Source organism: Anas platyrhynchos, chromosome 3 (assembly GCF_047663525.1).
Source record: "Anas platyrhynchos isolate ZD024472 breed Pekin duck chromosome 3, IASCAAS_PekinDuck_T2T, whole genome shotgun sequence".
NCBI lineage: Eukaryota > Metazoa > Chordata > Aves > Anseriformes > Anatidae > Anas > Anas platyrhynchos.
In genome coordinates, this window is record NC_092589.1 from 86,741,980 (window position 1) to 86,769,962 (window position 27,983).

A 27,983-nucleotide genomic window follows, 5' to 3' on the forward strand; every position below is an offset into this window, starting at 1 on the left:
AAAGGAGCTGTTACTTGTAGGGTACGTTGCTTTCTACAAATGATGGATGTACAAGAATCAAAAGGTAGCAGCCGGCTGCCTGCCTCACCAGGCAGTCCTGCTGTGCCATACAGGCATGGCAGCCTTGGGGTGACACCTCCACAAGCTTTTTCTTTGCCACCCTGAGGCACCAGTCCCAGGACGACGTACTCGCCACCCTGCTGGACCTCCTGCCAGGTCAGCTCACAAGGCACAGGAGGATCACAGAGTCATAGAGTCATCTAGGTTGGAAAAGACCTTCAGGATCATCAAGTCCAGCCATTAACCTGAGCTACTGAGTCCCATCACAAAACTATGTCCCTTAGTGTCACATCTCTTAAACACCTCCAGGGATGGGGACAGAACCACTTCCCTGGGAGCCCATTCCAATGCTTGACCACACTCTCCATGAAGAAATTCTTGCCAATGTGCAAGCTAAACCTCTTCTGGCACAACCTGAGACCATTTTCTTGCATCCTATCACTGTTCACCCAAGAAAGGTGAGCAATACCCTCCCCGCAGCAACTGAATAAGGTGAAAAATAATTTTCTCAGTGCTTGTCCTGAACTGAGACTGAAGTTGGACTGAAGTGTTGTTTATTGGCAGCAGCAATGGCTGAAGAAAAGTGGTTTCAAGCATAGTCGAAGTAAGAATGGTAAGGTCTATTTAGCTTTGATCCAAAACATTAATTTTGCCTAAAATAAATAATTGCTTCACATTGCGGGCTGATTAAACATTTTCATTTATTTATTATTATTATTAAAATTATTATTAAAATTCTGAAATAGTTGAGGTTGGCAGGGTCCTCTGGAAGCCATCTGCTTCAACCCCAAATCAAGCAGGGACACCCAGAGCAGGCTGCCCAGGACCATGTCCAGGTGGCTTTTAAAGGTGTCTAAGGAGGTAGACTCCACAGCCTCTCTGGGAAACAATGTTCAGTCACTAACACAGTACAGAAGTTTCCTGCAGCTGAAATCATAGAATCCCAGAACAGTTGAGGTTGGCAGCCATGCTCAAGTAGGGCGACCTAGAGCAGGTTGCCCAGGAACATGGCATGATGTTTTCTGAGCATCTCCAAGGAGGGAGACTCCACAGTCTCTCAGGGCAACCTGTGCCAGCACTCTGAAGCCCTCACAGTAAACAAGTGTTTCCTGATGTTCAGAGGGAATCTCCTATTTATGCCCATTGCTTCTTGTCCTGGCACTAAGCACCACTGAAAGAAACCTGGCTGTGGGCTGTGTTCTCTGTGCCTCCTCTCTTCATTGAATTGAATTTTATTCTTTTTATTTTTATTTTTTTGTTTGGCTTCTTTCATGAACATTTGGGAAAGTCAGGAGGCTGGCAGAATTCAAAAGAGAAATATAATTTTTCATCACTTGTATTTTACATTTTTGTATTTTAGGGTACTAATGGTTATAACATTTTGTTTGGTATAACAATATATACATACATACATACATATATATATATATATATATATATATATATATATATACATACATACATACATACATACATACATACATATTTCCTTCCGCCCTCCTCCCCACCCTCAAGTTTATCCACTGGGACCTTGAAAATATAAGAGGTCTATCAGTACTGAGTGAACTAACATGTCACACCTTCTCAAGTCATTAGTACCTCCAGGTTTTTGACAGCCAGGATAACTCTTTAATTATTTTCCATCTGTACATGATTGTTAAATGCTGTTATTCAATTCACAATGTTTCTCAAAATGTTTCTTGACTGTTTTGTTACTGATAATAGATTATTTTCCCAAACAAGCAAAACAGAAGTGAGCTTCGATACCTCTGAAATTATTATGACGGTAATTATATTAGTCCCACTAGTGCCAAATAACATTTATAGTGTTTTTTGTTTTTGTTTGCTTGTTTTCTTCCGTGTCCAATCCAGTTATTCATTTTCTTTAATAATTTACAATTTGACTGTCAGTATGGCACCACATTGCTTTATACCTAGCAATAATGGCCCTGCAGACAGGAAACCAGCCAGGGAATCAACAATAGCACCTAAAATCTGAAGTAGGGACTTAAGAGAGAGTCTTGGATGAAAAGAATCAAGCCCTGCCAGGCGAGACTGTCAGGAAGATGAGGCTGTAAGCTGTAGGCAGGGCTTCCCTTCACTACATCCTGTTGCTGGCTCCAAAAGCAATGTATGCCATGGATGTAAAAACAACTGGAGCAACAGGGCTAAGTTGAAAAAGTACTCCTGGTCCTCTGTAATATTGTGTAGTCTTTAAAAATAATTGTAGACAAAAGATGGACCATTTATGATGAACCCCCTGTTTTCCCTTTGTATTTTGAGGCTATGGAAGAAGTTGGTGTTATCCTCAAGCCCCTACCTTCCCATTTTTTTTGAAGCTGAAACAGAATTGTTCCATTATTTTCTCAGGAGAAAACGTTTAATGATCTGTTATTAACTTCTTGCCCTTCTCTTCATTATTATTATCTACAGTCTTAACTCTCTGGTATAATAATTAAAAGATGACCACAGACTCAATCTTGAAATGAATCTTTTTAGAGTGAAGCACTTTGAATCATTTACACTAAAAAAAAAAAAAAAAAAAAGAAAAAAAAAAAAAGTTTTAACTCCCAATCTAGACAAACCTACATGACACCAAGAGCATTTTTTTTTTTTTTTTTTTAATGATGGGAAAAACAAACTCTTTGAATTTCCTTTGAATCATTAAATAAAAATGATTGCACATCTTATACAACATCAATGGAGAACTAGTAAGTTGCCTGTGAGAAAGAGGTGATGATTTTTTTTCCAGTAGAGGGCACTGATGAAATGCATCCAAATCACTGCTCACTACCTTGACTTTCTCAATTGGAAGCACAATGATTATTTCACAGTAACGCCTGTTCTCTGAGGATTTATAATCTGAACACATATTAATGCAGTCTGCATGGGCTGTTAATAAACATCCAACTGTTTTTATCTAGATGTAATGTTACAATCCTCTTTTGCAAGGTTTTAACTAAACTCTGTACGCTTGAAACTTGGGTACCCTCCTTGTTATCAGAATGCTAAACTACTTCTTCCTTTTGGTTTTTCAGTCTCAGCCTTAATAAGCACTTTTATTATGGAAGGACACTATGCAGGAAAGCATTAACTTGATGTGCCTGGTCAACACAGGACATTAGTTTCTCTCTGAATAGCAACAAATTTTGCTTGAAATTATTATGGAAAATATCATATTACCTAAAATAAATCAGAATATTAATTTTACTTCTGGAATGACTAAACAAACACATATTAGAGAAACTTCAGCCACTTTCTTTAGGACAAAAGAACAGAGAGAAAGGGAATTGGAGAGTGCTGTTGAAAGTATCCACCCTGTCACTTATCACTAACCTTAATTTTATTTGTTAAAATTGCAACTACCTTGCTCAGCTGCTGCCCTTAGATAGCTCTATCAATGATACTTTTTGACATCAAATTTCAAATTCTGGTCAGATTTGACTGAGATTTCAGTTTAATCCCTTGTCATGACTTCCCTGATGAAGCGAGAGATAGTTTTTGCAAGTTGGTTTTAGGCCAAACCTTCTTTCCCTTCTTTCCCCTTTGCCCCACAGAGAACTGAGCCTAATCTTGGACCTGGAGTCTGATGTGATACACCTGCTTAGCCCAGATGGCTACAGGCAGCAGAGTAACAGCTACCAAGACAGATGCTTCACTCACGTTGTGAACTGAAGATTGATCTGGCTAAGCACAAATAAGTCCCTCTTGCTGAGCTAACACAGAAGGTGATCGTTCAAGGTAAGCACAATTTCTCCTCTATCCATTTCCTTTTCCAGGGGATAGGCAACAAGCATAATTAATTAGGAATTTCTTTCCTTGCTTTACAAAAGCAGCCAATGCTGCAGGCATAAACAAACAGCTTCTCTTGAAAAAAAACAGCTTCTCTTTTGAAAGATCCTGCTAGTCTGGAAACATTCTCTATAGTTCGTGTGAAGAATGTAACAGGGACCAGCAATGCTGTTCACTTTTAGTTGACACCAGTGTTATACTCTACTGATCTAGTTGTAACTTGATTAGAGTGTTTTGGGTTTCAAATGATAGTGGACGCAAGGCAATGTATTGTAATGTATCTTCCTCCTACCTTGTCATTGCCCTTGGAGGTAACCTGAGTTCCCCATGCTCTCCCTCATGGTACTCTTTGCCCCTCAGTGTTTTTCACCTCCATACTTCTTGCTCCTTCCTTGTAGCCTGTTGCCACCACTGGACCTCCCATGCTCCCCTGTCCCAAGCAGCCTTCACTGAGGTCTCCAATGTCCTACTCACACTTGATCTGATCCCTTTTGTAACATTTCCAGTAAAGCTGCTGTAGTTTCCCCTGCCATTTTCTGTTCATCCTACAACACCCAGCCTACCCTCTGCTTCCCAGCACTCCCAGCCTCCAGCCCCTGGATCTGTCATGGTGTGACAAATTTCCTTGCTCCTCCCTGATCATTGGTGGCTGCTGGTTGATTAGTGACTCTCCAGAGAATACACATACAATCTTTGACCTGCCATCCAGCTGGCTGCCTCACAGATATTATGCCTATTATGCCCATTTTTATCAACCCACTGGTCAAAAAACCCTGCAAGCTGGTCGGGAATTACCTGTGCTCTGCCTGACACCCCTGGAAGACCAGAAAACATGTACATGTAACACTTCCCTTAGGGATATCTTTGTGGCAATGAGGGATGAAGGGGTTCAGCACAAAAAGGAGCATCTCAAAGTATACCAGAAATAAGGGAAGATAGTACGAACTCTCTGATGATGAGCATACTCACTGTATCCACTTGCAAATATGAACTGATGTCTTAACAACCAATATTTTTATTGCTGGATGGAAAACTTTAACCTGCTAGCTAAACAGGGCAACAGTGAGTATTAAAGTATAATTATATTAATAGCCATTTACCCACTTTTCTCCATGAGGCAGGCCAACTGTAGTTTTCCCCCATCAGAAGTAACTTTTAGCCACGGCTTACAACTTGAAGTTTTGGTGCATAACAAGGCTTGGTTTAAAGTGAGCTGCTGTGGCAGTGTGCCATCCTTCTTGTCTCTGCTTCTCCTCCAGTGGACTGCCCTGGTGTGAGCCCCTTGCCTTTGCTCTCTTTTGGCCCACAGGTTTTGCTGCCTGCCTCTCTTTCCCTGTTGTTCCCAGTGGCCATGTGCATACTATCCCACACTCTGTTCAGTCTGATGGCCTTTCCTATAGCTTTGCTGCAAGTTCCTATTGGCTCTACTCCTGGAGGAAGAACAGAGAAATAAGACAGTGGTGGTCTTTCAGGTCAAATAAGGCTCTCAAAACATTCATCCCTTGCATCCTGTGAAAGAAAATCTTTCCACTGTCCTGTTTATCAGGTTATAACCCCAGTATCCTGGCTTTGGGAGCTATTGCTTCAGATTAGCAGGGCTACAAATGTTAGGGCCACTCAGCCAGAATTAATAGCCCTAGGGGCTCAATACATTATTACATCTGACATTTTCTCCACAATATGACTCTCTTTTGGGAGGAAAAAGCAATTCCTCAATAAAAAGGTGAAGGAGAGTGAAATAGAGATATGTCTGATCTGATCTCACTGTGTTTAAAAAACCTGCCATTGCTGAAACCTGCAAAGCAGAGTTGGGGATGGAAGGCTGCTAAATTAGGGCTAAAATTTGCTCCCTCTGCAGCAGAGGGAAGGTGAGACAGCTTAATATCTTGGGCAACTGAGACCCAATAAGGTGAGGTAACCCTTGGTCTAAGTCTTCCTATGTGATCTATCTCTGTATTAGGATGTCACTTGTGACCTTACTGTTGCATATTTGCATTAATGCAGTAAAGCAAACCCCAAACAGTAAAAAATCATAAGCATTCACTAAGAACAAAAGGGAGGGAATGGACCTTTTTTTTTTTTTTTCTAATAATATTTATTTATTTATTTATTTATTTGAGGCTGTGCTGTCGCAGAAAAAAAATGTTTAAGAGACATAACTGAAATTGCAAAAGGATGAACATTTTGAATTAACTCTGTTGACCAGCCTCATTTTAATGAAACACCAACTTGCATTATTGGTCTTCTCTCTCCAGTCCTAAACGCTCTCTCTGGCACTCAAATGACAGATCAATCACTGCAGCTCCAGGCTAAGAAAACCTTCCTGCAATATTACAGGGCAGGTAGGCTTTTGGCTCAACATTCGTTTCAGCATAGTGATTGCAACTTGCAATTATAAATTTAATCTTGCTGTATGAGACTGTAAGACCCAATTCTGATGTGGAGATCTACATGCCACACATTTGTACTTTCTTATAAAATACCTGAAATCCTAAGCAATGCAGTGCTTTATTGATATGCAAAGCTGTTCAGGTAAAACATGATTAATTTTATAGGTGGAATAGAATGGCTTATCTTTAAAAAATAACATATTCAACACATTTCCTTCCTTTATGCTCATGGAATACATTTTTGAGCATATTCTAATTTCTTTGTCTTGATTTGTTATTTCATGCATTTCAACCATAGTCTGCAGGCTTAGTCCTGTTTATCTAACTGGTATGTATGTCTAAAAGTGGGAAGCCTAGGTGTGATTTTGCTGCTGGGGATAGGTTAAAAATGACTGGCCAGTGAAGTGAATGGGATTTTCTCTGTTTCTCATGAGATCTATACAAGCACTTCCAGCAGTAGTACTCACAATTGCTGATCTAAATCCTTATTTGCTTGACTGCTTGTGAAATGTATTGCTTTGCACGGCAGCGCTAGGGACATTTGTGGTTTTTAATTTGTGTTATTCTGGCACTGCCTGCTGCTGCTGTGGAGAGCCAGTTTCTAGGGCTTGTGGGCAGCTCCCACTGGAAGGAGACAAGGCTTAGCCCTCTTTGTTGAGAAAGCATAATCACAAAGTCTCACCTGGACAGGGAAGAAAAAGGAAGAGAAATAACTTACTTGTTCCCAATTTCAAACTTCTTTAGAGGCAATACTTCATTAAAGTGTTTTCAGGGCACATTTTCTTTTCTTGTTACTTGTGCATCTTTTCTGAAAGCTTTTCTGCTGCTGATTCTGTTCTCACATGCACACACCTATAGGCTATATAACAGTGCCGAGCTCACACAGCTCAGCTGGTAGACAGCTGTGTGCAGGCTTGTTTTGGACTGCTATCTCTTGCTGCAAGTGAAGTTGGAACTTCTACCTAATCTTGCACGGAGGAGAGGTATCCAGCATTGCTTTCTCACTCTGCAAGGGAATAAAGCAAATGTTTTTGACAAACTAAATGAAAATAGTTATACCCATGACAAAAACAAATTAATTTAGTCTTTGCCAGCTAGCTCAGTCAGTATTCAGCTGGTGGTGTTAATTACTACTGTTACAGAAGATAACTTACATGTTATTAGCGTGATGTTGAATAACAGGATAAAAATGAAAAACAAACAAAAAACCCCCAAACCTATCTCTGTAATGCTGAACCCTGTGTAATGATATCTTCAGTACAAGGAGAGTACAAAAAAGTATGTCAAACATACTGTTCTGATTTGATAGCTTTTGATGCTTTCATCGGTGTCAACCAGTGCAAAATTTGCAGGGTGACAGATTCACTTTTTCAAAAAAATCAATTTAAAAAAGCTTATGGTTTTGATAACAGAATGTTCAGGAAATGTAAAAAATGTTCATCTGCTTTTGAAGCCTATAATCCAGTTCATTCCAATCCAATCCAATCCAATCCAATACAATACAATACAATCTAAAATATTCATATTGTGAGGCTATGTTCTGTAGAAGGTACTCTGTGCAGACCAATGTTTCCATATCGATTAAAAACATTAGATTAGGAAACTCAGAAAGCCCAGTTTAGAACATTCTCTGAATGAGTCCGATTTCAGAGAAAATCTATATTTTTAGAGGAGGGAATTACAGAAATAATTGAAAAAGTCAAAAAGTCAAATTAAATTGATTGTTTTTCTTCTGCTTTCATCAGTCAGGATTTAAAAGGAACACTGCAGTATTAAATTAAACATTTCTATAAATTTACTTTTGTGCATATTTATGATCTTGATTTTGGTAATAAAATCTTGGAGATGGTATTAGAATAATACTGAATGCAGCTGCTATATCTTCTAAGTAGCATTGTTTTACAAATTAAAGCTGAAAGGAATTCCATGGACTGACAAGAACAATACAGATGAATTTTCTTTTCTGCAGACAGATCTGCATTTGTTTGTGTAAACTTCACTTGGGCTACTCTGGCATCATGGCAGAGTGCTTTGTCTTAGATTTGAGAAGTTCTATTCAAGAAGAAATATAATCCCATCTATCCCAGCTGCATGGCATTTATCTCCAGTCAAAGAGACTGTACATCCTTCTACTGTTAATGGCCAATAAGAATAATCTGCTCTATATAATAGAGAGGATTGAATTGTAAGCAAAGAAATTGAAGATTTTAGAAGAAAAGCAACTAAATACTAAGTGCACATTTCAGCATTCAGTTTTGTCTAAAGTGGTATACCAAGGCAGTTTTCAAGGTTGGCTGATGCAGGTATTCAAGCAAATGAGGGAGGAGAGAATGGAACTCTGGTTTGGCTTGTAGTCCAAAGACCCTAATCTAATGTACTTTCTGTGTAAACTTGGCAAGGCACTTGCTTTCTTTGTGTCTCAGTTACCATTTGAACTACTCCTTAATATCTATTGCGATAAAGATTTGTTAGACAGATGGAAAGACACTGTAAGCTTCTGTCTCACAACAAACCTTATATAGAGATGAAATTATATAATAACCAACAGTATAGTCTATTACAAAAATCAAGTACTTTTCTGAAAGTGAGCAGCAACTTTAAATGATGCTCGGAAGGCAGAGGTCTTCTGGCTACTTTGTGTGTGAGAAAAAGGCATTAACTTCCTATCCATTTGCTGACAAAGACAGGGAAGAATTTGTTTTCTGCTTTAAATCTCTGCTACTGGATGTCTTGTGCTGGGAATTTGAAAATTGAATCCTTGAATCTGAATTTTCAAAACAATTGTTATGTCTCAAGTCTTTGCCTGCCTGCCTTCCTTCCTTCCTTCCTTCCCTCCTTCCTTCCTTCCTTCCTTCCTTCCTTCCTTCCTTCCTTCCTTCCTTCCTTCCTTCCTTCCCCTTCCCTTTCCCCTTCCCCTTCCCCTTCCCCTTCCCTCTTTCCCTCTTTCCCTCTTTCCCTCTTTCCCTTTCTCTCTTTCTCTTTCTCTCTCTTTCTCTCTCTCTCTCTTTCTTTCTCTGTCTTTCTCATTTCACAGAGAAAGAATTTCAAATCTTTCACTGAAGATTTTTAGCAACAAACATATCAGTTCCCTAGCTGTAAAAGAGAGATTGAGCTAGTTTATATAGAACGGGACATCATAAATACTCAGCTGTAATCTATATAAATAAAAGATTCCTATATATAATGAATTCTTGAAACAGCACGGCCTTGATTCAGGGAGCTAAGTAGTATGCCCAGTCCAGGCCAGTACGGATGGTCCCAGCAGCAGGAAATAAGATGGAGTACCCAGCAAATGCACATGAATATCCATGTGAGGAGAAGAAGGTCAGAAAGGGCTTAAGGGAACATAAAACTTTTTTTTTTTTTTTTTTTTTTTTTTTTTTTTTTTTTTTAAGTCAGAAGCTTACTCTCTGAACATTTAAATTTTTGAAGCTGATAATGCTTGGATGAAATAGGCATATGGTATAGTTTCCCCTAGAGAGCTCTTCCTGCTACTGCCTCCTCATGCAAACTGAGTATTGTCCTAGTTAGAAAAAAAGTCTCTTCTGTTGTGAAAGGAAGATTAGAATTCTTCCTTCTTGCATCTTTGCTGGTGGCTTGATGCTGGTTAGGGACCACCTGAAAATTATTTTGGCAAACCTCCCAAACAGTTTTGAGTCAGCTGAGCCCACAATTGGCTGTGAGAGAAAAAGAGTCAAAAGGACAAGGACAGGACACCTGAGTCTGTCAGGAGGCACAATTATTTTTGAAGTTAAGCATGCTGTATGTGCAACAGAAAACTGGTGGGACTGAGATAAGCAGCACTGTGTGAGCGCCATTTCAGGAGTATGTCCACCTGTAGTAGAATGGGGTGTAAAGGAAAGACAGCAACATGGCCCCCCATGCTGTGTCCCAAGGTGTCTGTTAGGCTGTGTCAGCAAGTCACCCTTCATATCTCCTGAAAATCTATGCTTGCTTTTCACTGCCCTTACCTTTAAAAACCAAGTTCCTTATGGTTGGTGTAAAACTAACTGTAGAGTGTTGAAAGTCAACCTCAAAAATCTCAAACAACTTCAAGAAACTCATCTAGACCTAAAACATTTCACCTTTCCATCTGATATGTCAAGATATCAACTTCTAAGTTCAACCTTCTCCCCACAAAACAAAATTACTGTTTGTGGGGACCAGCTTCATTGTGAAGTAAAGCAAAGTTTGAAATTTTATGATGTCACAGAAATTTACAAACCCTAATAACATGGATCAGCGGTATAAGGTAATGAGGCATCTGGGTGATAAAACTGGTTATTATGAAGTTCTACAGTGCATTTCTGCAGGGATGGAAAGATATCATCAGATGTCTCTGGAAATGCCAATGTGTTTCTTACCAAATTTTTTTCTCCAGACTTCACTAAAAGGTCTACTTGAGATCATGCAACTAATACAATTATCACTAAAAGCATAGGGAAAATTTCAGGTTAGGAAAAGGGAGAAAACACATGGATAAATTTGAAGTTTGCTACTGAGATAGTCCTGATGATTTGTACACTACAGCTTTCTGAGCATTTGATCAGTCCCAAATGTCAGTTATAATTGAACTGGCATTCCTTACATCCATATGTGCATGTACACTCACATATGTGTGTGTTTCGGGTGGATGAAGGACCAGAAGCATGAAGGAAAAGTGCTGAAAACCAGAAAACAGTGACAGACTGAACATGGGATTATGGTGGTGGGAGTTAAAAACCTAGTAAGGAAGAATGAAATATATATTCTGCATGTTCAAAATCAAAACATCCCAAATTGATATTTACTTGATTGCTTTTTACTGAAATAGCTTATTTGCGGGGATTTTATTTTTGAGAAGACATTTCTGTCTTCTGAGGGAAGTAATTTGTTGCTACTACCTTTACCAAAAGATCACTAGACAAAGACTGCCCGCAAAGATAATACTTTTAAAAAATTTATAAACTAATGAGATAATTAAGTCAAGAGGTTTCCACTGAAAAGTCAACATTTGGCAACATCTTCTGTTCCACATTATTTCAGATGCTGTAGGATAAGAACTGTCAGTAAGTACTGACTTATAAAAATAATGACCACTGTAAAATGATTTTCTGCTTCACTTGACTGTATAAGGCCACTAATGTGTTGCTAATGAAGCACCCAGGGTGCATAGCACTGCTTTTTCTGGAACTCGGAGAAACAACCAGCCATATGTACAGCAAATGTCTTTGGCAAGACTGTGTAGCCTTAACTGGAATATCCATGCTGTTGTAGTTTTATGACTCAATCTGAATGTTATTTAAACATCATTTTTCTGTGTTTAATTTATTTATTGTCTCTAGTGGTAGACACAGAGACTGGTGAGCTAAATTATATTAACATTTCAGAGTAATAATAGAAGAAAGCAATTATCGTTGGGCATAAAAATCATTTTAATTAGACAGTAAAGTGGGAATGGACAGACAATGATGAATCATCATATTGTGGTTTAATCAGTCAGAGAGCTGGTCTGCAAGAGGAGCTCAAGGAAGAGTTTTGGCTGATTGAGTGAAACATAGACAACAATGAGAAAATGTCAACTTCTTTTAGCCTCTTTTCATCACCAGTAGAATAAATATATTGGCCCATCATTCCTTGGAAGTCACAGGAAAACTTTGATCTTACTGAAAGATAACTGAAGCATTTTCTTTTCTCTGTTTTAAGAACGTATCAAACCAAGAGTAACTTGAAACCTGTAGGCCATTACCCTGAGTCCTCACTGTCACCTTGCAACAAGCACCATCTAGCAGATTTTTTTCTATTGCACAGTAGAAATTAGGATGGAATTCCACCTCTATGGAAGTGTCATCTGACACTGCTTCCAGGTCAACCTGATGCAACATGCTAGATATTGCCAATCGCCTTTTAGGTACGTGCTATTTTCCTGACCCAAGGATAAGAAAAGAGATTTATGTCTGAGACCCAACTCTCCTATGTCAGAGAATAGAGCTTTGTGCCACTGTGAATATAGCCATGGCCCTGCTTTATTCCTGTGCCAATTTTCAGGTCAAACATAATAAAGTGATCCCCTAATGTAATGAAAAATGAAACCAGATGGTATTGCAAACTCAGTGTAATTTAGGTGCTGTGCTATACAGAATCTATCATATGATATACAGGATCAGTTTGTGTATTAAGTCTGTTGATAGCTCTTCACAGAGCCAAAATGGACTGGATAGTTCATCATGATTTTCTATCAGCATACAGATAAATGTGAGCTAATGCAGCTCCAGTGTGTACACACTGCTTAGTCCAACAGGGACAAAGCCAGAGCTGAACGGCAGCACTAAGATGCTGGCACTTCTAGGCTGTGTGCCAGGCTACAGAGGGGGCTCTGTGGGGGATAGGAGTGGTGGTGGGTCCCCAGGGCAGGCAGGACATTCCTGATTTTAAGATGTGCTGACACCTACTGTGATGCCTGCCCTTCCTCACTTGAGGAACCTGGGCACCTTGCCATCAGACATGACGTAGCCAGGTGCCTTAAAATGGAATTCAGAAAAATGAGCATGTGGAGATGAAAGACTCCTCAGTGATTCAATAAGATGTATCAAGTAGATACATCTTATTGGTTGGGGAACATTTGCGTCTCACTATGGTTTGCAACCTGAAACTTCTGCCAGGGCCAGTCACTTGCCTGAAAATAGTGGTTCTTTCTTTGGTTTCTTTTCCAGGGAAAATCTAGACATCTGCCTGAAAATCAGGCCTTGGATCCTCTATATGATAATGGTAGCTACCAGAACAGTAAATATTTTCAGACCGGTATTCTCTATCACTCCGGTGATGCCATTTCATATCCCATTCAATTTCCAGTGGATTAAAGAGAGTGTGAGTGAGGAAGCCTGACAGTGATTCTGCAGTGTGATTATCAGGGCAGCTGGAGCAGAGATGTCAGCTCCATTTGAGGGGAATGGTTGTTTGCTTGTGGTGTGACAAGCAGGGTGAAAGTGTTAGGAGTCAGTAGGGAATAGAAATGACCACCAGGAGATGCCCACTGGTCTCTGTGCTTGATGGCACAGGTAGTCATTTGGATAGATGAGAGCAATCCCCTGAGAAAAACAAACAAACAAACAAACAAAACCAATCAACCAAACAAAAAAAAAAGAAATAAATCACAAAACCCAGAGGAAAAACCGTATTTTGGCTTTCCATAGCTGGTGTTTGAAGTTCCTCATTAACAATGCAGGTCCCATCTCTGGAGCTTGTCCTTTGGTATCAAAGTTCCACTGAGATCAAGACTCTCCTACCAGCACCGTAGCAGCAGTTTTCCCCTCTCCTTACATTTTGCAAATTAAATCCATACAAGAAACTCAGAGGCCGAGGAGAGAAGGGAGACAGCTGATAGAGCGGGTATCTGAAGGCATATGGTGAGTTCCGCTGAGGCCACCTCTGAGAGACAAAATTTGTCTCCGAAAGCAGAAGAGATGTGAAGCTTGGAAAAAAGAACATAATTGTGCAGCTGAGAAAGATGGTAATCAGAGTATTAGTCATTAACTGCTAGGGGAGGTGCTGGAGTTTGAAAGTGATCTCCCTTTTCTATGGCATAAAATGGTATAAGAGATACCACATATAAGATACACCATATGTTGTAAAAAGTAAAATCAACACTATTAGGAAGACTGAAATAGATTAACTGATGAATGATTTTGAGACAAAGTTGACAGGCATTCTGCTTCATTCAATTTTGGGAAAACAGTTTATTAGGGTGGAAAAATTAACTAAGACCTTTGACATGTACTGCAGGCATGAATAAGAAATTCTGAAAATATTCTGACTAAAGACAGCTCTTCTAATGCAACTCCAATGAGTGTAGTTATTAACTATTAACCCCCAAATTCGTCTCACCTGGGAATAGTAGGAAAATCAGTTAAAGTAAGCAGAAAAGACACCAACCATTCTGAGGTCAGAACTGCTAAGGAGAGCTGGTGACTAATGGGAAATTGGATTCTGTTTTTTGTTTCTTAATTATCTGATTTCCTCTAATTTATTCCTTATGCATTGAATAATTACTAAAAGCTCTTAATCTATAGCTTGAGTGAGCATTCGCTGTTTCAGCAAATGTTCCTACTAAGCCTGCTGCCTAGACAGATGCAGAAAATGAAGGCACAATGGGTGTGAAAATACCAGCAAGTGAGAGAAATTATTTTCTCTGATGACATTTCTATTTGTTTTGGCCTCTCAGACCAATCCATGAAAAACCAGGACAGGGCCTTGTGACAGTGGGGGAACAGGGCTGAACTGCTGCAGGGTTCTTGGGAAGACTGCTGCTGCAGCCCAGTACAAGCTTACTATCTCCTGAAACAGCAAAAATGTTACCTTGCATACAGACCTGGCCAAATACTGGCAAATACTGGCCTCTCACCTCTGATCTCACTTTATTCTGCAGTTTTCTCAAATATGGTAATGTATGTATGAGTTCTGTTGGCACAATCAATACCTGAACCCCTCACATTCAGTGCTGTGACTGTCTCTTGTCCCAAGCAGCTCATGCTGGACATTCTCACCTCTCTGTCCTCTGCAGGACTCAGCACTGAGACAGCACAAATTTGGCTGTATCACTTTATTTTTTTTTTTTTCCTCTGCCTTCACTCATTCTGTTATTGAGCTTCACTGATCAGGCACTAAGCAAATACTGAGTATTCGACACCAGCCCTTGGTTTCTGCACTTACAGCACATAACGGCCTGTGGGATCAAGCCCTAATTGAAAGAGTAATCAGCCATGACTTCTTGGTGATTGCTTTTAATGACCTCATCCTAAACCCCTCCAGAAGACAAAGGCAGCCGAGGGCATTAAGCATCAGAGATGGTGCTCAGTGTCTCACAGATTGGGATCTTATTTGACCAGGCTTTCTGAAAGTTGTTGTTTAAACCAAATGACAAAACCAGCTTGGAAGTTAAGCAGTAATTAACTCTTTGATCCCATACCTGAGGAGGCTAAAGAACTCATTTAAGAAGTGTTTTAAAATGAATGCATGTTTAGTTTCTGCACAGTGGGAGACGAGAAGCAGGGAATGCATTCTGGAAAAGATATATACTCTATTTTTGCACTTATAGCTACCAGGTTAGCTGGGAGAAAAAATACTCATGAACAAAAGTTTAGCCATTCAAGTTATAAATGAATGTGGGTAATGCAACTGGAATTTACTGAAGCATCCTCTCCTCCCCCTCAGCCCCTTGGGGCTGCTCTCTACTGCAGTGTCCTTCCTCCTTCTCATTTGCCTCTGTCTCTTATTCCCATCTTTATTATTCCCTACCTCATTCATTTCTATCTCTGATTTTGTGGGCATGTCTGGGCTGTGGGTTCTATGTATAAACACCAATTTGCTGTGTTCAGATGATGTAAGTTATGCGCAAGGCAAAGTGGTAGAAAAGGAGGACAGCGTGGACATACTTAATGTATGGGAGCAGGCTGGTGCATGCAGACTGAAGGTCAGTACTACTCACAGCTGACTGTTAACTACTAGTATTTATTGTGGTTACAGAGTCTTATAAAGATGAAGAAAGTGTAATGAACCTTGATGAGATCTCTGCATGAGAGAGGGTCATTAATAGAAATGCAAAACAGCGTGTGGCTGTACAGCTTAGGACACACTCCTGCAGTTAACGAAACTGAAACGTTTAAGTACTGAGGACTGTGGCCCATTGACTTTAGTGGCAGAAGTTAAAGCCAGCACTGTACCTGTTGGTTGTGCTTCTCAGACCATTTGGGCATAGATAATTCTGGACAGAACAGGATGGTGTTATTTATTGTGCCATATCTACCTGCTTCTAAGAACGATTTAGCTGGATACACACAAAGATTTATGCACACTCCTTAGCCAAAATAACTTTAACCAGTGCTCTGCCCAGTCACTCTCAGCTAATGAATCTCATAAAGTTGCTTTTCTCCTAGCCCCTAACTACTGCTCAGCAAGAAGGATGGCAATCTCAGAGATGTGTTTGTTTGAATTGTAGAAGAGATGGAAGCAGATTTCTATTACAGTCACAGAAAAAAAAAATGTTAAAGTGAAATTCTGTAATAGGCAGATGATAACATTTTGTTGAGAACAGTCAAAAGAACCTGTGCTTCATTTTCTGCTTCATTTAATGCATGTTATGAAACCATTCCACACCACTTTATGAACTAACTTTAGAAGCTGACAAAAATCTGTGATTATGTTTTATACTAGACTTGCAGATTCGTTTTCTTGATGTGTGCAGATACCTCTGTCTTTGACAATATACCTTTTCCCTAATGTCTAGTGGTGGATATATGCACTGGAGGAGTGGGAGCCCCTGATTTTCTTCTTTACCTAGGGATTTTCAACCACTTCCCACATCTCCTATGGGTTTGATCCTTTTGAATAACATCTTGATTCTGTCACTCACAAATTGATAGCTGTGCAATCCAGAATAAAGGAGAAAGAAGAAGAGAGACACATGAGCAGAAGAAATGGGAAAAGGTGACCTACATTCACCTGAAACAAATGAACTAAATGGCTCTTTTACTTCTCTCTGCATTTTTCCTGACCAGTAAAAACTCTTATCAGTGCTACCCCATCATCCCCTTCCTCCCTGAGGTCTTAAGAACAAAGTTACTCTGATTGACCATGACTTGCAATGGGATAACTCTGACAGATTTTAAGCAATCACAATATGTCCAGACTTCTTTTCACTGTAGCTGTCTTAGTGTCTGTGCACCATTGTTCAGATTTTTGTATTCCATTTTTTTTTTGTTTGGTGTAATGGTGAAGTGTATGAAAAAGTTGTATTTTTTTGCTCACTAAACTGAATCCCCCTGTTTCTGTTGGATAGATAGGGGGGAGAAGTGTTGGAGAAACAGGTTTGGGGAGCATATGGGACTATTTGCAATTCTGGGCATAATTAGCTGCTGCCTGACTGGCCTGTATAACGAGAATTAGTGGCCAGTGACATCTTGGAGGGGAAAATCCACAGAAACATAATTTTATAGAGAACTTCAAAGTTTGCTACTCTAAGTAGCAATGAGTCTGACTGGCAGGTGCCCCTTATTACAAATACTCTGTCCATAGGGTGTTACTGTTTACCGTAAAGACACGCTAGGGTACAGCTGACTTGGGCACCACTGCAGTGGAACAAGTTCAGTCACTGCCAGCCTGTGAACACTGGGCCAGTGGCACTGCTTTCCCTCTGGATGTGGTAGTACTGGTGCTGTGGGAAAAACATCCATTTACAGTTTCTAATGGAAATTTTTGATGCTCCTCTGCATGTTCTTTGCCTTTCATTCCTCCTACCCCAGCTAAACCTGTAGTTTTCTATCTTTTGCTTTCTATGCATGTTAAAAACATTTTCTTTGCACTCAGTCAGAGCAGGGAAGACATAACAATTCAGCTGTACCTTATGTATGTGCTCCTCAAGTCTGCATGTCCTGAAATACCTCCTTTAGGGTACCCTGATTTTAACGATGGCCAAACAACGGCACTTTTCAATTTAAACTATAGCCATTGTGTATTAAACATCTGTGCTCTCCCATTAAAAAGCTGTTACTCATAACCACACTTCATTGGGCCAATCTGTGTATTTTTTTTTTTTCTTTTTTTTCCTGCCTGAGTGTTTTAAAGAGACATATTTGCACTTTGAACAATTGGTTGATGCTGGAGGTAGAGGCCAGCTTTCTATGTACTCTGATATGCAAACTGCTTCCCAGGCTGTCACAGTTCTTTGTCCACAGGACATGTAACTCTTACCCAATTCATGTGTCAGTGAATGATATGTTTGCAATTATAGATTTTAATGATTTCCTGATTCTTCAGCTTGTCTTAAAAAGATTCAGCGTACTCATTAACTCTAACCCAATGCTCAGCTCAGCTCTGTGTTGGCAACTTGTAGGTAATTTTTTGAGAGAGTGTATTTGTTTTTTGATCCTATTAAGTCAAGTTCATTTTCTCTAAATTTTTTTGCAGTGTCTCCTTCCATGAGTTATCTCATCTTCAGGCTTAGACTGGAGCCTTTTCAACAACTGTCCCTGAAATGAGAACTTTTGATGATTGACAGTGTCTAACAAGTAGAGCGTGTTATGTTCCCCAGTCAAATTCTGGTGGTTCTTTCTTTTCACACTTGAATCCACCCCTCTTTTGGGCTCTATAATAATAATAATAATAATAATAATAATAATAATAATTGTATGGATTTAAATGTTTATGGTGTTCTTGCAGCAGCTTTTTTTTCACCCAGATTTGTAAAACTAGAGGAAGTGGAAAGCTCTGAGAAAACAAGTGAATAAGGGAGCTTGTTTTGGCTTCAGCAAGTGCGATCATTTATCTTTCTGTTACAGGTCTGCCAAAAGAAAAAAAATAATGCTGTGCCTAACAAACCTCGTAGAATGAAATTCCCATACATAAAATACCTGTTGCCAAAGGGTACAGTTACTCTGTGCTTAGACTGTAAGGTGGTGTGTGTGTATTTAAAGGTCACCACAGTCCTTGGTTTTATATATGTTGGTGAATCTTGACAAGCAATCCCACTGTACGTTTTTTCCCCTGTGGTTTTAACAGCAATCTGCTGGACAAAACTGCAAATCTCTGTTAAAATGTTCTGCAGTTAGCAGAAAGAAATTGTGAAAGGAGTACTTTCCCAGAAAGCCCAAAGATAAAATTCAGTATGATTTTCCAGCATTGTTACAGGAACAAAACTTTTTAAAAATACTCAATTCAGTGCATTAGACTGAAAAGTATTGAATAATGCAGTGAAGCTCCACATGGATAAGTGAAGAAGGATTGAAATGATTAGCATAATACATTTTTCTCATTTGAAGAGCCTGTGTTTTTGACAAGGCTTCACTAATCGGAGGAGCCAACATGATCTGTGGTACTTTACAGTCACTTGTTTATGCAGGTCATGGACACCCTTGCTGCCCTGTCCTCTGCCCCATCTTATCTCTCACAGAGCAAAACAGATTGCTTCTACCTGTTGAAGCATGAACTGAGTGTGCTGGTGGGTGCTCATCTGCCAGAAGGGAGGAGACTATCATGAATCTGACAGACACTGAAGGTGGAAGAAGTGCAGGTAGACTGACAGCCCTTCCTTCCCTGCCACATGAAGTAGTCTGCTCTGAACTCTCTTTTATTTGAATAGTAAAGGTCTTTGGGAGAGTTCCCAAAAAAGGAAGCAGGTTGCTCTTTGCTATTCTTTTAATGTAGGATTTCAGAAGATGATTTCAAACCTATTAAAATTTCCATCTCTAATAAGCTTAGTATAAAATACCAGAGCTTATTAATCTTCTCAGCTTCTGTGCTGAGTAAACTGGGAAATAAATGCATCTTATAGATGGGATCTGATTTTTTTTTTTTTTTTTTTTTTCTGAAGGAATGTTAACCTTTTGGGAACTGTTGTGTCTTTAAGCAAGTCAAATCAAGAAAAAACACCACCAGCAATGTAACTCCTTTTAGAGGGTATTTTACTTTGCAAATAAATGTATATCTTCTAGGTAAAACAAAGGAGCAGTTAAAGAAATAGACTATTAACATCCCAGTCATTGAATATGTATGAATATTGACACAGAACTTGCTGTTAGCTATTTTTATTTAGCCTTTTCCTGATAATTAACCATATGTTCTGTGGGAGTTTTATCAGCTGATTACGTGTTGCAGAAGTGTCCCCAGATGCAAGATGTACAGGAACTCTTGGGTAAACTTAGCTAGTAGTAGAATTTAGTCTTTAAGATCTCTGTGCATTTTGTAGTAATTAATCATGATTTTAAATCTCTGTGGGCATTTCACAGTAATTAATCATGGAGAGACAAGCATCTCATTGACAGCAAGCAGACTCTGCTTCTGAGAAGCCAGTTACCCACAGTCAGTACATGATCTATCTCCTGCAAAGGTGGCATTAAAATGGATCTATTGATCTGAAATAGACTTGGGCAGCAGGGAGCAGTAGTGTGACATACAGCAAGAAAGGTGTACTGCACTATGCAGAGATTAAAAATAAATAAATGACAGCGACCTTACATACAGGCAAATATTAGCTACCTAGAGTACATCTGAAGTGGGACAAGTTGGAGTGATGATTTCTTGGATGACTCTGAAGAAATTCCAAATTGTTCTAGCTGAGAGTACTACACCAGGACTCCAGAGGTACACTAGCTCAAGTATTTGCCTTTGCCTGTTGCATAATAACTTTAATAATAAAAATAAGATGAATGGAAGGTAAAGGAGCATATTTATTTATTCAGATTAACCAGCAAAGAATGTCTTGATACCAAAACAAAAGCTTGATACCGTGAAAGCATACACAGAGGAAGTGTGTGGAGTGCTGAATCATGTGAAAGAGGATGGGCAGTGTAGAAGGCAGTGGCATGCTGTGAAGCGTGCCATCTTATGAGTCCTTTTGGACTGCAGTGCCCACCTTTCAGCGCCTCAGGGACCTTTCTGCTTCCTTGATCCTAGCATCAGCCCCTTCAGGCCACCAAACAAGTGTACATGGCACAGGAAGTATGGGCCGGAAGTAAGGCTATAGGCATGTCCTTTAGAGACGTGAAATGTGGCAGTGGGCATGGAGATTCTTGAGGGGAAAGAGAGCTCCGTGATTACCAATCTCAGTGTGAATTAGCAGTTCTGCTGTCTGCACCCTGCTTTCTGTTACAGAGAAGAGATGAGAGACAGGCAGTTTCTAAGTGAAAAAAAAAAAAGGCCCTGAGTCCTGGCACCTGGGAAATATCTGTGTTGAAATTTTTTTTTTTTTTAATTTTATTATTATTATTTTAAGCAGGAGAGTATTATTACCTGCATGAGAATGTACAGAACACTTTTCTCAAGTTACATCTCAGGGCAACCACAAAATTCTCAGTTATTTGAAGAGAAGCAAGACCAAACACTAACAAGGATGAAAATATTTCTTCTTCCTTTTTTTCCTTCTCTTTCTTCTTTCTCTCCTTCCTCCCTTCCATCATCTCTGAAACACCCTGAGAAGCTATCTGGCTGTTGTGTAGTTTCTCATATTTTCTATGATCTCCAAATCACCAAGTCTTCCTGAAGGCAAAAGACCCATACAACAATGTACAATGCTCAGTCTTCCAGCCAAAATGTCCTATATACACTAACAATACTGTCATTACTTTTTATAATTTCTTACAACATTCATACTAAGTGTAAATCCATGCTTAGGCACCCAGAAAGAGATCAGATGCCTAGGGTGAGCAACAAAAACAGCTCAGCAGGAAATCAGTGGCACTTTGCAGTGCTTAACCTAACATGATAATCTGCCACATTCACAAGGTTTTCAGAGATGGTACTGAGGGCATGATCAAATGCAGAATCTCTCTTCTTATTATCTTAAAAGCTATATGTATATATATTAAAAAAAAAGTAGAAAGTAGAAAGAATCTTGAAAGAAGTTGTTAAAGTCATTCAGTATTGGAGGGACAGCAGTACCTGCTGAGACTGGATGGAGGCTGACTGGAGCAAGTTTGGTTTCAAGTGTTCTGAAAGTGAATTAAAGCAAAATGACCAAGGGGAAGTTAATGCACTACTGCTGTTACTAGATTAACTACTCTGAAGATAAACTCTCAGACCCTGTGGTGTCTCCTATAAACATGCTATCTTGGCAGGGTTGGACCAGTCTACTGACTGCTGTGCTGCACTAATCTCCTACGTGCCTGAGCTCAATGGTCTAAATCATTCCAGCAATTGGAAAGCAGATTGGCCTAATGTATGATGCAGAGTAAATATTTGTCTTTTTGAGCTCATTTCTCTAGAATTGTCTTCATTTATCCGGATGCCCTACAGTTACTGTATCTGAAGAATATCAGCCTTTCTGTCTTTGAATGTCTCATCTGCTTCCTCTCAGATAAAGAGGCTTTTTGTGTAGTGAAGTTCATTATTACAAATGTGTTATAATTACCACATATTTCTAAGGCAGCTATTGCAAATCTGTATTATTACTTTGAATGTGAATGATATAAGAAGAGTTTTAAAATGGTAATGCATTGGCAGAGAAGGCAATAAACTAAGACTCTTGGCTCCTGTAGTTTACAAGCCAAGTTATCTTCACTAGGTTGACTTTACTGATATGTATCAAAACACACAAATCAGTCTGGAGCTAAGCCTACAGGCTTGAAGGAAAGAGAAAGGGTCAGTGTCAATATGTGCCTGCATTAACCTGACAACCACTGATGTTGTGGTCCCAGTCAAGGTGATGGGAAGCCCCCTGCCTCATGGCAGTAGATGTCTTGGAGAGTGGATATCAGTTGTCATGCCACCCGACTGAAGTTACTCATAAGGAAAAGCTGAGGTGGAGGTGTAGAGTAGGCTCCATTCCTCAGAATAAATTGTCTAATTGCTCTGTAGCTTCACAGCCACAAATATCTTGGAGTTGTGTCGCAGCCAGTTCAGCTCTTTTGCGTATCAAGCACAGCAAAAAAGGAGGAAAGACATTTAACACACAGCTCAGAGGAGCTGTTCCAAGTAACAGAAATCCAATTCATTTCGTTATGGAAAATTGTTTATAAGGATCTGCTAAAGACAGAAAAATTAAAATTAATCTAAGAAAGAAAAGGTTTCTGGATACACCAGAAATGTTGTAATGCTAAGAGCATTTTTGTGAGTTAGAGATATAAGAACATGGAAAAAAATAATCTTTTTGCCAAAAATTGTTTCACTTAAATTTAGGGTCAACTAGTGGACAAAGTAATGAGCAGATGTCTAATCTTAATGATCACAATTTGATTTGGGTAGTTGTAAGATATGAAGCTGAGACAGATGATTTTCACCATTGTGCCTGGCACTCCAGAGGCTGCTGTATTAATACCACTGTGCCATTATCAGCCTACTCTGAGAGATGCCATGGCCAGACAGATCTAGAGAGTGTGAACAGATGATGCCAGGGTAACTATCAGCTTCATTTGACTACCAGATGTCTTTTGAAAGGTACAAGTTCTAAACTTGTCCTCATCTACTTTAAAAAAAAAAACAAAACTTTTTTTTCTTTTTTTGTCCTTTTTCCTTTTTTCTTTTTTTTTTTTTTTTTCTTTTTCCCTTTTTCTTTTCTTCTTTTCCTCCCCTAACTGTTTCTTATCATTCCTGTTCATTCATCATTCATCTTTCCATTTATTCATGGCCAACCACAGTGGTCTATACTGCTGATTGTAACTGCCAGTGGCTGACATACCTAATGTACACAATTGTGTACATACCTGTACACAACTACACAGTTGTGTACATTGAGCTAAGATCTTACAGAGCGAGTGAATGAATTTACTTCAGACACTGATGTTGTGAGCTGACCTACTTCAAAACTCTTCTGCTTGAGTTAAAGACGTGCAAGACCCAGCTGCCACTATGTCAGAACAACTCTTCAAGTAGTTATGATATACCATTATCAGCTACTGGCAATATTAATAAAGTAAATTGAAAGCTTCTCTTTGATACGATACATACCTCTCTTTAGCCCTTGGAAAGAAACCAGCTTCATGTCCATAATTTCTGATAAACAGGCTCCTTGCAGGTGGATAAAGTACATTGAAATGAAAATGAAACGTCTTTGTTCTTTCTACACTAACTTTAAAGACATGCTCAGATCATTGGCACATATGAAATGTGCATTTTGGTTACTCTGGTTCCCATGCTAGACTATGCTAAGATAATACCTGCAACCTTTAGTAATTACATGTCACTGCCTTGAAGGCATTGATACCTAGAATAATGAGAAGATTTGACACTATGAATCAAGGAAGATGACATGTTGGTCCTTCTCAGAGTGACAGATTTAGTTCTCAGTGACTTCTAGGTATCACTAATAGCTGTTTCTATTTACCTTTGCTATATAAAATGAAGGTCCATACGTACTACAGCATCTGAGGAAGAGTACCAAAGCTTTAAAGGAAAAATTTTTCTTCAGTACATACAGAATACTGTGTATGCACCCTCAGATAACAAAGACATGTTTACAACACTTTTCACTGTATGAAATTGAAAACTCACTCAAACAAATTTTCAACAAATGCAGTACAGCTCCACTGAAAAAGAAGAAGTGATTTAAGTCTCTGATCTTTCAAACCTGGCCTTAACTTCACCTTCTATCTTAGACTATGTACTGGCAATGTTTTAAATCCATTTTTTTTTTTTTTTTTTTTTGTCTGTAGAAGCTGCATGTTTGTCCCATAACAGGAAAAACAGACTTGACTTTCTGAATTTAAGTTTACTTGTTTTCTGTTGTCTCTGTAAAATCATCTTCCATAGCTCTCTGTTTGCCACATCATTAATCTGAGCCCTCTGCTCTTCATATCATTAATCTGAACAGTGTACCTCTTTCAAAGTTAATATAGTCCCTAAAAATAGGGAGTCTTCATATGCATGCTTAGCATCTGGCAGGATCGTTCTACTGATGAAAGAAGAATTTAATCCTTTCCAGGGTGAAAAAAGAGTTATCCGTGGGTGAGAAATTCTGAGCTAGATCTGCTAAATTTTGTTAATGTTTCTCTTTTCTGGGGTAAGTCAAGGTTTGGAACATGTCATTGATTTATTGCTTTCATTAACATGATTGAGTGCAACAAGTAAAGAGTGCGGCTGTTGAGTTTACTGCACCTGTCCTGTAATGCAATACACAACCATTACCAGATGTAATTAGCATGTTTGAGGCAATATATTAGTCCACCACAAATGTTTTTTTAAAGGAAGAGGGCAGCTATATTGAATGCTTTTTGACTTTCCTGAAGAGTCTAAAAGCTTTTTAGAGTACGCAAATGTTCATGCTAAAAGAGCTGAATCAGGGCTCTTCAGGAAAACTTTGGTATGGATGGAGAATTGCTGCTAGCAAAGCAGTGACACAGGAGACTAAATGACACAAATTCAAAAATGTTGATACTAGCGGTATAAGAAAAAATTCTGCGAGCATCATTCATCCACAAAGCCTCTACAAATTACAACTTATACAAGAAGATCTAAAGTGTGGCAACAGTTGATGGAGGGCTGAACTCTAGGAAGTCTGGCATTTTGATTCTTATGAGTATTGAAAAGTACTCATAAGAGTACAAGAGATTAGTGAAAAAAAAAAGACATTCCTAGTGGGTATAGGACAAGCACATACATTATATTTTCTTTTATGCATGTAACAAAGAGTAGGGGAAAGGTCTCTATTATTTTTCAAAGCTAATGACAGAGGAAAGCTATGAGAGTTGCTCACAGAGGTATCCAACTTGATAACTTGCAATTATAAAAAGTAGATGTAGGTGCAAGTATGAAAGTAGCCCAACACGATCTAACATCTGAAATCTCGGACCTGATGTAGTTCAAACGATTTCCAATCCATTTGTGTACGTGCATGACATCTGCAGAAAGTTTACCTACTCAAACTATATCTTTTTTTACTTGAATGGTAGGGAATACAAATACTAAAAATGTTTTTCCATATCATCTGCAATCTATGGTACTTCTCTTTCATTTCCTGTTGTGCTCATTTTCCATGGAAAACACGGATGCTTTTTCAGTCATTGATAAGACAGGTTTTTCTAATACTTTAAGCACTTTTGTTTCTCTCTCCGGTTGTAAGAGAGGACACTGTACAAAAACATATTGTGCAACATGTGTAATAATGAAGGAAGAAAGTCCTTGTTCATTCTCCCTGATTCTTAGCTGGTGTCCACTCCACCAGCATGATCCTCTCACTTCCCAGCTCAGAGACTTTGTCAGGAAGCTCAGGACCTCCTGCCTCCCCTGCAGGTCTGATTTGAGTTCCGTTCTGACCCCACTGAAACAAGGAAGAGTAAACAGACCTTAGGGGTTTTGAAGTTTACATGATTCCCACCCTGATACAGAGTTGAGAGGATAGCCAAGATGTACTCTAAAGTGCTCTGGGGGATCTCTGTGAGTTTAAGCCATCAGGTGACCTGGGGCACATGCAGACACTGGAGCATGAAAGCAGTACGGACAAGTCAGTCCAGTTCATTGAGAGGTCACATGTCTGGAACAAAGACAGAAAGCCATAATGACAGCAAGGGCTACTCTGCCTTGGGAAGCTTTGTCTTTGAAGGAGACATGAGGGTCATCACAGATCCTCAGATGAACCAGAGTTTCCCAGAAAACAGTGTGGTTGACGTACTAATGCAATCCTTGGACATCTGCTGAAGGGAATGATGAATAACAGGAAAGAGACTCTATTACTGGTTTGATGTTATTGTGGGCACAGCTTTTGTGCTCATGATTCAAGAAAGATCTTGAAACTTGTAGTGTTCAGGGAAGAGTTATTAAAATAATGAAAGAATCAGAGAAAAAAGTCTAAGAACAAAGGGTCTGAGGAGGTGTGTCTATTGAGCATACCAAAGGACTGACTGAAGAATTATTCATCGATGAACACCTACATGGAGAACAGCTATTGCAATAGAGAGTTCTTCAAACCAGTAGGACAGTGGAATGCTGCATCCACTAGCTGGCAGTTGACAGTAATGGGAGTCAGAACAATGGGTGCTCCCCCCCTCCTCGTCCACAGCCAGATCAAAAGTCTGATGCAGCAGTTTATGAGAGGCTGCAGTAAGTTCTCTATCCCTGGAAAAGTCTTTGAAGCAAGATAGTTATATGCAGAGATGCTCCACAGCTGCTTGGTTTGAACCAGAATCCAATGGCCTTCATTTATCAGTCAGAATAGAGGAGCACAATGGTGCCTTGGAATTAGTAAAGTTTCACAACAATTTCAGATATAAAAAATGTAGAGGATGGAATGCAAGCACTTTTATATTTTAATATCTACCTAATCCAGCAATCGATACATGTGTCTGAATGTTGACGACCAATACTGAGTAGGTATTGACACTGTAGTGTGCCCAGAGCAGAGGAGGTGTTCTTATTGCTTGGATTTCTGTTGTCCATGCCCACAGTATAATGGAAATTTATTTCCCAGTGCTGTTGGTTGCCTTGAAGTGTTTGCAAACAATATTGTGCTGAGGAGAAACATAATAAAGGATATTACTTTTTTTTTTTTTTTCTTCCTTTCTTTTCTTATTTATTTATTTATTTATTGGTAAGCCATTCTCATCCTGATTGATAGCATATTATTATATACAGAGTAGAGCAGCTAGTATAGAGAATTCATCTGAAGAAAAAAAAACAATTAAAAAATTATTTAATGTAAAGTATTGTGATACTACAGTGACAAACATGGCAAGAAGGTCTGCACTGAATAAAATCCAAAAGAGTTTATTTTATTATGGAGAACAACTGGCAGCGTTGCAACTGCACTTGGCTGTGCAGCATAAGCAAAACTATAGTAGTTGCCATTTATGTACTCTGACTTGAAAGCAGGCTGTTTGCCATTTCTGTGTATACTGATATTATATATTTTCCATTCAAGATTACTTTTTCCCTCCATATGCCGCCTCCCTGGAATTAATCAAAGAGATTATTCCAAAGTGACCTTGTTGTAATACTATATATATATTAAATTTATACAGAACCTCAAATAAGGAACAGGTTTGCATTATTGAACATAGAACAAACAGCAGCAGTGCTAATTTATTTAATGCTGTGCCTACTATATTTTGTTAAAAGATAGGAAGATTTACTATCCATTTCACATGAAGTTATTGCAGTTTGATACATTTTCTGCAGTTTATTATTATTATTATTATTTTAATCTCTAGTATAATAGTAGAGAAATAACAAAGCAAATTTCATGGCTGATTGTAATACAGGGCTGCCCACCCTGCGGGGACAGGAGCCCAAGGGCTGTGGGTGACAGTGGGGCATAATGAGGCAGAAAGGGGGGCATCCCAAACT

The 27,983-nt window shown here is 39.1% G+C and overlaps 1 long non-coding RNA gene across 1 annotated transcript in view; it reads left to right on the forward strand.

The window, feature by feature from the left end:
* LOC110352380 (uncharacterized) overlaps positions 1–27,983 on the forward strand; it is an 81,354-nt gene that overhangs the window by 41,272 nt on the left and 12,099 nt on the right. Inside the window, exon 3 of the long non-coding RNA XR_002401288.4 lies at positions 3,618–3,801. This is a non-coding gene — a long non-coding RNA (uncharacterized lncRNA). The remainder of the gene's footprint in view (positions 1–3,617; positions 3,802–27,983) is intronic.